General features: G+C 46.6%; 2 protein-coding genes across 2 annotated transcripts in view; one reads left to right on the forward strand and one right to left on the reverse strand.

Annotated features, from left to right (window-relative positions):
* The window catches only part of LOC122543529 (zinc finger protein 239-like), a 75,461-nt gene that overhangs the window by 19,625 nt on the left and 46,772 nt on the right, over positions 1-9,064 (reverse strand). The window lies entirely within an intron of this gene.
* The window catches only part of LOC122543520 (gastrula zinc finger protein XlCGF26.1-like), a 22,118-nt gene continuing 16,704 nt past the window's right edge, over positions 3,651-9,064 (forward strand). The window contains exon 1 of the mRNA XM_043682297.1: positions 3,651-3,731. The gene's annotated coding sequence lies outside the window, so the exon portion shown is untranslated. The remainder of the gene's footprint in view (positions 3,732-9,064) is intronic.

Genomic DNA, 9,064 nt, shown 5'->3' on the forward strand with positions numbered 1-9,064 from the left:
ACAGGAGTGTTGTAGTGAAGTTTATTATACACACTGTAACACAGGAGTATTGTAGTGAAGTTTATTATACACACTGTAAGACGGGAGTGTTATAATGAAGTTTATTATTCACACTGTAACACAGGAGTGTTGTAGTGAAGTTTATTATACACAGTGCAACACATGAGTCTTATGGAGACTGGGCGCCTCCTAGCAGAGCGCTTTAGGGAACATCTCCGTGGCACCCGCACCAATCAACCAAACCGCCCCGTGGCTCAACATTTGAACTCCCCCTCCCACTCTGCCGAGGATTTCAACTCCCCCTCCCACTCTGCTGAGGGTATGGAGGTGCTGGGCCTCCTCCACCGCCGCTCCTTCACCACCAGATGCCTGGAGGAAGAACGCCTCATCTTCCGCCTTGGAACACTTCAACCCCAGGGCATCAATGTGGATTTCAACAGTTTCCTCATTTCCCCTTCCCCCACCTCATCCTAGTTTCTAACCTCCAGCAACACGATCCCCTGACTTGTCCGGACTTGTCCGACCTGCCCAGCTCCTTTTCCACCTATCCACTCCACCCTCTCCTCCCTGACCTATCACCTTCATCTCCTTCCCCACTGACCTATTGTACTCTATACTACTCTATCCCCACCTCCACCGTCCTCTAGCTTATCTCTCCACGCTTCAGGCTCTCTGCCCTTATTCCTGATGAAGGGCTTTTGCCCGAAACTTCGATTTTGCCTGTCCTCGGATGCTGCCTGAATTGCTGTGCTCTTCCATCACCACTGATCCAGAATCTGGTTTCCAGCATCTGCAGTCATTGTTTTTACCTCGATGATTATAACCTGGTGTTGTGTGATTTTTAACTTTGTACACCCCAGTCCAACACCGGCATCTCCGAATCATCGCTTCCAGGACAGTGTGTGCCATTGCAGACAGAGTTTGTCATTCATACACAGACAGACACACTCAAACTTCCCTCCAAGATAAACTGCGTCCCATTGCTTGCAGAGAGGGTCACACCAACACAGAAAAACAGACATTAACACCGAGACGGAAGTGCAATAGAGTGAGACACAGAATCACTGACTTTTACAAACATGTCCACAGAGATATACACAGACAATGTTGTGTTCAGCTGTATGAAAATGCTTGTTTCCTTGTGAAATAAATTTGTGTCCATTTTGTGCAGAAGCCTGTGTTCTGTTGTCTAAATGAACATGTGTTGTGGCTGCTGCTGGTTTGAAACTATCAGAGAGGGTCTGCACAAGCATGTGAGTATGTAAGAGTGTATGCTTGTGTGTGAGAGAGAGCACATTGTGTAGCTGGGTCTCCTGTAGTGTGACATGAACCCAAGGTCCCAGTTGAGTCCATTCTCATGTATTCCAAACTTTTGCTATCAGCCTCTGCTCGGCCACTAGAAACAATTAAGCAGTCACAGAACACACGTTGGAGAGGGCAAGGTGCCCAAAACATCGATTCTCCTGACCTGCTGGGCTTTTCCAGCACCACACTCTCGGCTCTGATCTCAAGCATCTGCAGTCCACACTTTCTCCTAGAGGGCAAGGGGGGACTTGTCTTTCGATTTGCAGAAGGTGGGAGGCTCTGGATGCTGTCACCCAGGGCAAAAATATGCTGGAGGACCTTCAGCTCAAAGATGGAGCTGGAAGCCAGGCTGCAGACACGTTGGGGGGAATGGGGGCTGTTAACCTCACAACATGAGGGACCTCATGTTGAGTCCACCCTCGGGCGACTGTTCTTGTGGACTTTGGCACATTCTCCCCTTTGTGTCTGCATGGGTTACCTCCGGGTCCTCTGCTTTCCTCCCACAGTCCAAATATCTGCAAGTTAGGGTGGATAGGCCGTGCTAATGTGTCTAGGAATGTGCAGCTTAGGCTACATTAGCCATGGGAACGGCAGGGCTGTAGCATAATCAGGTGGGCCTGGGTGAGATGCTGTTAGGAAGGTTGGTGTGAATTCGATGGGCTGAATGGCCTGTAGCGATGATATGATTCCACTGCCTTAGCCACGTGTATATTGAGAAATGATTGCCCCAAGCCTGCTATGGGACGAGTGGGTTCCAGTTCGTTGGACACTGACACCAGTCCTGGAGAAGGTAGAATTTTGTGCTGTCTCTCTCCTCACACTGTGTCCCTGTGTCCATTCTCTCTCCACCCACTACCCTCTATCCATTCTTTCTCTCCCCACACTCTGCACCTCCCATTCTCTCTCCTCACACTGCACCCCCCCATTCTCTCCCCAACCCTCTGAACTCCAGTCTTTCTCTACCCACCAACCTCTGTCTCCTTGTCCATTTTCTCTACCTTCTCCACCACCACCAGCATGCACCAACCCCCACCCCATCCTTTCTTGTGCCTCAGCCCTTTTTGATTACTGTATCAAACCCTTCTAAGGAGAGAGAAAGAATGGATGATGATGACTCTCCTGGGAAAAAGGGTATCCGAGAAATAGCTGGTTTTTGAAATTGAGAATAGCTAAAATGATATATTCAGAAACATCATTACAGTCTGGAAGCTTGTTCATATTCTTAAAAAAAGCTGCAAAAATCTTTCTGAAACTCGCATCAGCGCATGTGCAGTTTGGCCACAACAAAGGTCAGGCTGTAAGAGGTGAATGGGTTACCCGAGGACTGGTGTCAGTGTCCCATGAACTGGAGCCTACTTCTCCCACAGCAGACTTGGGGCATTCATTTCTCAATATACACGTGACTAAGGCAGTGGATTCATAGCATCCCTGCAGGCCATTCGGCCATCAAATTCACACCTTCCCAACAGCATCCCACCCAGAAACATCTGATTGCACTACAGCCCTGCAGTTCCCCGTGGCTATTTCCTGATGAAGGGCTTTTGCTCGAAATGTCGATTTTCCTGCTCCTCGGATGTTGTCTGACCTGCTGTGCTTTTCCAAAACCACACTCTTGAATCTAATCTCCAGCATCTGCAGTCCTCACTTTTGCCCTGTAAATGTTGAATGTTCTATTCCTCGTCATTTAAATCTTTTAAAATCGTTCCCCTCTCACCCTCAACTAGTGACCTCTAGTTTTGGACTACATCTACACTGGGGAAAAGACAGAAACGTTGAACAGCCAGACAAAATGCAAAAGGAACAAAATGTCGAGGCACAGGGGGAAAACATTGTGGCTTCGGCTTTTTTCTCTCCTATTCGCATTTGGACACTCAAAATTTGTCATGACCTGGAGGTGCCAGTGTTGGACTGGTGTGTACAAAGTTAAAAGTCACACAACACCAAGTTACAGTCGAACAGGCTTATTTAGAAGCACTAGCTTTCGGAGCACTGCTCCTTCATCAGTGGCTGTTGAATATGACATCGTAAAATCATAAATTATCTTATACTCCACAACCACCTAAGGAAGGAGCAGTGCTCCAAAGGCTAGTACTTTCAAATAAGCCTATTGGACTATAACCTAGTGTTGTGTGATTTTTAACGTTAAAATTTGTCAGTAACACCAGCATCTCCTCAGTGCAGACTGAACGTACTCCGCGGTGTCAGCAAAGCACTGCGCGTACTCCTGGGTGTCCACGGAAACGGCGCGGAACCCCTTTCCATGGACCAATGGGAAACCTTGGAGGACTGGAAGGAGTTTGGTCCTCCTGCCATTCAGAGCCGGCTGTTGTCGAAATGCGGAGGTGGGACCGTGAGCTACTCCTTTCTCTCTGACTGCAGACTGAACTTCACCCGAGACTGTAACTCCCTTCCTCTGTCCAACATTTGTGAGTACAGCAGTTTCTTTTCTCACCACTTTTTTTTCATTCTGGGGTTCAATTGTTGACTTGCAGCAACTGAAAGGAAAGAGTGAATCGAGGGAGGGGATAGACTCTGGAAAAGTTGATTCTGGATCAGTGGTGCTGGAAGAGCACAGCAGTTCAGGCAGCATCCGAGGAGCTTCGAAATCGACGTTTCGGGCAAAAGCCCTTCATCAGGAATAAAGGCAGAGAGCCTGAAGCGTGGAGAGATAAGCTAGAGGAGGGTGGGGGTGGGGCTTCCTCCAGGCGTCTGGTAGTGAGGGAGCGGCGGTGAAGGAGGCCCAGGACCTCCATGTCCTCGGCAGAGTGGGAGGGGGGAGTTGAAATGTTGGGCCACGGGGCGATGTGGTTGATTGCTGCGGCTCCCGATGCGATCTCCTCAACATTGCTTATCTCTCCACGCTCCAGGCTCACTGCTTTTATTCCTGATAAAGGGCTTTTGCCCGAAACGTCGATTTCGCTGCTCCTTGGATGCTGCCTGAACTGCTGTGCTCTTCCAGCACCACTAATCCAGAATCTGGTTTCCAGCATCTGCAGTCATTGTTTTTACCCTCTGGAAAAGTTGTTCCAGGTCAGTTTGCAAATACATAGCAAATGCAGTGCCACAATGTGAAGTTATAGCCTTTGCTGTGGAAAAAAACAAAGGAGATGCATTGTTTAAATGGTGATATAATGAGATGTGGAGAAAGTGAGCTCTGCAGATGCTGGAGACCAGAGTTGAAAAGTGTGACGCTGGTCAGCGGCATTCGAGGAGCAGGAGAATCGACGTTTCGGGCATGAGCTCTTCATCAGGAATGATGTGTATTGGACAAATGGGCCTCAGCATCCTTCTACACCAGCCAATGCCAGCTTTCAGACAGGTGCAGCAAGCAATAAGGAAAACAAGAGGAATTGAGTTCAGAAGTGGAGATGTCTTCCTGCAGTTAAGTAGATCATTGAATGTATTCAAAGCTGAGTTCATTTAACTTTGAAGAACAAAAAAGTGGATCGTTATGGGGAAAGGCAAGAAAATGGTTTTCAGACCAGTGCAGAACAGTTACAGAGTTATACAGCACAGAAACGGAACCTTCAGTCCAATTAGTCCATGCCGACTATATTCTCAAACTAAACTAATCACATCTGCCAGTGTTTGGCCCCTCCAAACCTTCTATATTCATGTACTTATAAATATCTTTTAAACATTGTAAGTGTGCCTGCATTCACCACTTCCTCTGGACATTTATTCCACACACAAACCACTCTCTTTAAAAAAAAAAGTTGGCCCTCATGACTTTTAAAAATATTTCTCCTCTCGTCTTCAAAATTTACTCCCTAATCTTGAAAACTCCACCCTTAGGAAAGGACATTCACCGCACTCCTCATCTATACCCCTCATGATTTTATAATCCTCTATAAGGTCACCGCTCAACCTCATATGCTCCAGTGAAAAAAGTCCCAGCCTATCCACCTTGATGTAAGTATATTCAAATCCAGTTATGAACTGTTCAATGCTGGTACAGGCTGGATAAACAATGGCCTATTCTTGCTCATTGTGTCCAGGACAGCAAGAAACTATATGACATAGGAATAGAAATTAGGGCATTCAACCTATCAGGTCTGCGCCGCCATTCAATCACAGGTGATATTTCTCAACCCCATTTTGGAATTTGGATTTTGGAAAGGCAGATCAGGACAGGATCTATACAGTTAATGGGAAGTGTTGTTGAACAAAGATACCTTAGAGTTCAGGTTCATAGTTCCTTGCAAGTGGAGTTGCAGGTACACTTTATAGGTCAGTGCATTTCAGTGCAGAGGTTGGGAGGTCATGTTGTGGCTGCACATTGATTCGGCCACTTTTGGAGTACTGCGTTCAGTTCTGGTTTCCCTGCTACAGGAAAAATGTTGCAAACCTTTGAAACAGTTTGGAAAAGATTTACAAGGTTGTTGCCAAATTTGGAGGGTTTGAGCTATATGGGGAAGGCTGAATAGGTGGGGGCTGTTTTCCCTGGAGCATTGGAGGCTGAGGGGTGAATTCACAGAAGTTCATAAGGGGCATGGATTAGGTGAATAGCCAAGACCTTTTCTCCAGAGTTGGGGGTCCAAAACTAGAGGGCATACGTTTGAGGTGAGAGGGGAAAGATTTAAAAGGAACCTCGTGCAACTTTCTCACACAGAGGGTGATGCATGCATGGAATGAGCTGCAGAAGAAGTGGTGGAGGCTGATATGATCACAACAATTCAAAAGAATCTGGATGGGTAAGTGAATAGGGAGGGTTGAGAGGGATACGGGCTATGTTAATTTAGGATATCTGGTCAGCATGGATGAGTTGGACTGAAGGAAAACAGCAGTGTCGTTGTGAAGACTGGACTTTAAGAGCAGCTTTCAAAGATGTTTTGCCCTTACTGGGAACAGAAGCTGCAATGAAATCTTTCATTTGTGAGACAGCAACTGATTGAGGTCATTCAGGATTTTGGTGGAAAGTGGGAATTTGTTGCAATGTGGGGTTGAAGTGTTTTAAGGTTTCCTGGCAATAAGTAAAGTGTCCTGAGCGGGGAGCCTAGCCAAGGGTTAGGTGGGTTTCTGTTTTAAACTGAGAATTGAAAAATGTGATGCTGGAAAAACACAACAGGCTAGGCAGCATCCGATGAGCAGGCGAATCAACGTTTCGGGCATAAGCCCTTCTCCTCGGATGCTGCCTGGCCTGCTGTGTTTTTCCAGCACAACATTTTTCAACTCTGGTCTCCAGCATCTGCAGTCCTCACTTTCTCCTTCTGTTTTAAACTGCTCATTTCATTCAACCTCCAACATTGTATTTCCAATGCTGTTCATCAGAAGGAATCAGTGACTGGTATTGTTAGAAGCCTTACAATTTTCAGCACTGCAGGTATTGCATTGTTTCATCAGCATTGTAAAGGTTACTGGCAGCAGTGGGAGGTATGGGTTGTATTCACTAGAAACGATTAAACAGTTAGACAACACACATATGAGAGGGCAGGGTGGGACTTGTGTTTCAATTTGCAGAAGGTGAGAGGTTCTGGGTCTGTGATCTGGGGCAAACACAACTGCGGTAAGTCATAGAAGGCCTACAGTGTGGAAGCAGGTCATTCAGCCCATCAAGTCCACACTGACCCCTCCAAAGAGCATGCCACCCTTATCCACTCTGTCCAGTAGTTTCTGCTGGTGGGTGAGACTAGGCCACAAGATTAGGGGGAGTAGGTTTAGGACAGGGAAGAAGAAACTGCTTTTCCTGGAGAGTGGTGAATCTATGGAATTCTTTGCCCAAGGAAGCAATAGAAGCAGGCATATTCAAGACAGTTCGATGGGATTTTTCATGGTGGGTGAATGTGGGTAGTCGTAGATTTTTCATGGTAGGTAGTCGGGATAATGCAGGTAAGAGGAGCTGAGATGATGGATGGATCATCCATGATCTTAATGAATGGTGGAGTAGGCTCGATGGGCCAAATGGCCTATTACTGTGAATGTATAACCTGCATTTCTCATGGCCAATCCAAATCAAGGCAGGTGAGCAATGTAGTGATGTGGAAAATGAACATCAGAGAATGATAGAAAGGGATGCAAAAATTGAAACTGAAGACTATGTCTGAATGTGTGCTGCATTGTAACAAAAGTGAATGAATTGACTACACGTTGAAGAGAATATGATCTGAGACTCCTGACAGAGACATGACTTCAGGAATGACAAGGATTGGATCCTGAATATCGAGGGGATACATGTCATTCAAGTTGAATGGGAAGCGAGGTAAAGGTAGAGGGTTGGCACTGCTAACCAAAGCACTAATAACATGGTAGTCTGTTGTCAGCTCGGATTTCAGGTCCTGATTTCTCTGTCCTCTGTTGATCTCCCTGTTCCCACAGAGTAAGATATCGACTGTTCTCAGCTCTGCGGGATTTCTGCTGAAACTTTGAGCCGCTTTTACAGCTTTCAGAACAATAAAACATTCAGTCGATAAAGGCCCAACCTACAATCTCTCAGCCTGTCAACCATCCAGACCGAGAGAGTCGTTATAGCAAAGAATAAAACAAAATGAAACAAAATTAGACATTAACGCACAATTGGTGCTCGTGCTTAAAGTTTGTTCATTACATAGTAAACCAGAATTGAGGTCTCCTAGGATTCTTGTCACGTCCTACTTGAGGAATTCTCTCTCCCTTACATCTAACTATTAGTACCCAGCTATGATTTATAACAATATTTACATCAACAGAAATAAAGCAACTGTTATCAAACAGATATACAACACAGTAATAGATCTTTTGATCCAACACATCCATGCTGTCAAGATATCCTGTATAAATCTAGTGACCCATTTGCCAATATTTGGTCCATATCCTTCCAAATCCTTCCGCTTCACACACCCATCCAGATGCCTTTGTAATTGTACCAGCCACCTCCTCTGGCCTATTTACCCTATCCATGCCCCTCATGATTTTATGAACCTCTATAAGGTCACCCTCAGCCGCCAACACTCCAGGGAAACAACCCCACCCTATTCAGCCTCTCATTATACCATGCACCCTCCGACACCACAGTGATTACACCACAGTTGAAGAGGGTGAAGACATGATTGCCCAGCTGGTCCAGTGGGCTACGTGCTTGATGTGGGAGGTCAACGACTCTGGTGTGTCTGGCTCGTATAAGTGTGGAAAATGTGTGCACATTCAGCAATTGACCGAGCATATTGCAGCGCTGACGAAAGAACTTGAAGACCTTAGGCTCATCCGAGAGAACGAGATCTTTCTGGACAAGACCTTCAGCGATGTTATTATACCAATCATGTCAGAAGAGAACAGAAGAGAGCAGACGATGAGGAAGGCGGAGAGGAGACAGGTGCAAGAGACCCCGGGAGAAGTACCTGTCAGGAACAAGTTGAAGCTTGAGGAAGCAGAGACTGATGACACTGCCAGTTCGCAAGGCGGACAAGTTTGTCAATCAAAAGTTGCCGCAGAGGCAGAGCGGAAGAGTCGGACATCGCACAGAGCCGTGGTAATAGGGGACTCCATCGTGAGAGGAACTGACCGGGGTTTTGGGGGCAGCAGACGGGATTTAAGGATTGTGTGTTGCTTTCCTGGTGCTAGAGTGAAAGACATCGCGGACAGAGTGCAGGAAATCCTCAAGGATGAGGGTGAAGAGCCAGAGGTGGTGGTACATGTCGGCACAAATGATGTCGGGAAGAAGAGGAGGAACATACTACAGCGAGACTTCGGAGAACTAGGAAGAAGGCTGAAAAGCAGGACATCCAAGGTGGTTATCTCCGGTTTGCTTCCAGTTCCTCGGGCTAGTGTGGCCAGAAACAGGGAG

This window comes from Chiloscyllium plagiosum, chromosome 44 (genome assembly GCF_004010195.1).
Source record: "Chiloscyllium plagiosum isolate BGI_BamShark_2017 chromosome 44, ASM401019v2, whole genome shotgun sequence".
Lineage (NCBI taxonomy): Eukaryota > Metazoa > Chordata > Chondrichthyes > Orectolobiformes > Hemiscylliidae > Chiloscyllium > Chiloscyllium plagiosum.